At 34.1% G+C, this 1,250-nt stretch overlaps 1 long non-coding RNA gene across 1 annotated transcript; it reads left to right on the top strand.

The window, feature by feature from the left end:
- The first annotated feature begins 14 nt into the window (after positions 1-14).
- Positions 15-1,160, top strand: LOC111786878. The gene is made up of 3 exons (XR_002813839.1): positions 15-59; positions 699-754; positions 1,015-1,160. It is a non-coding gene; the product is annotated as an uncharacterized LOC111786878 (long non-coding RNA).
- The last annotated feature ends 90 nt before the right edge of the window (positions 1,161-1,250 follow it).

Raw genomic sequence — 1,250 nt, forward strand, 5'->3', positions numbered from 1 at the left:
ATGATGCTTAACAGTGGCCTCGAGGATTGCTTCTATACGGACCCCCTGGCACTGGCAAGGTAACATTCAATCTAAACTTGCTGTACGTTGTTTTGTTATGCAACTATCTTTTTTGGTTCTGAAAATTAATTGGATATTCTCTCCTCAATAACATTTAGAACTTCCTACAATTCGAGGTTCATATCCCATACCCCCAAATAATCTTCACGTCTATTAGCATTTTGGTTTGAAAATTTTGAATCCATTTTGGAAAACTTTCCCTTAGTGACTGGTTTATGTGTAAAGCTATTCCAAGTTCCTTGTCATATTGTATATAAACGTTACTTTCTTTACTGAACGTTGATGGGAACTGAAAATGTTTAGAGAATAGGTTTTCAATTGCATATCAGCTTCTTTCAGTCTGTTAAAGCTACCAGAGCAACAAAATGACGTTTTTCTTTCTTTATTCTGGTTCTATGAAACCAAACTATTAGCTCCCTATTTTCCCTCCAAGAGATCTCTGGACTCGGCTGTAGGCCAAATATTAGTTTTGGATTCTGTTCCAGATATATTCCTTTTATAGTAGGTGAAAGTGAGGCGGTTCTTTTAAATTTTATTTATTATTATTATTGTTATGTAAACATCCCATGTGTTTTCGAAGTGTTCATTTTTTATACATAAGTTTTAAGCTTGAGGAACAAACTTTTCTTCATTGTCAGACGAGCTTAGTACGTGCAATTGTTCAGGAATGCGGTGCTCATTTAACCACTATCAGGTTCTGCTGCTTTTTAACTTTATTAATTTGTAGGATAGGGAAGCATCAAAGTAATCGAAGGAAAATCAAATTCATGATTATTAAATGTTTTCTTTTAATTATTAAATTTGTTAAATTCTGGTATTACAGTTTGCANGATGATTATTAAATGTTTTTTTTTTAATTATTAAATTTGTTAAATTCTGGTATTACAGTTTGCAGTATCTTTCCCCCTAAACTTTTTTTGGTCACCGCGGTATCATTTTCAATGCATTATGCAGTCCCCATTCAGTTCACAGAGCACATGCTGGAGAAAGCGAAAAAGTTCTGCGCGAGGCTTTCTCCAAGGCATCATCTCATGCAATATCAGGGAAGCCATCAGTTATCTTTATAGATGAAATTGATGCACTTTGTCCACGTCGGGATTCTAGGTAATGAAAACTGATAACGTTATTGTAACTCTGAAACAAAGTTATGCTTTCTCTTAGTAGAATAAAACCTAGGCTAAATTATAAGA

The sequence above is a fragment of the Cucurbita pepo genome, unplaced genomic scaffold, assembly GCF_002806865.2.
Source record: "Cucurbita pepo subsp. pepo cultivar mu-cu-16 unplaced genomic scaffold, ASM280686v2 Cp4.1_scaffold003181, whole genome shotgun sequence".
NCBI lineage: Eukaryota > Viridiplantae > Streptophyta > Magnoliopsida > Cucurbitales > Cucurbitaceae > Cucurbita > Cucurbita pepo.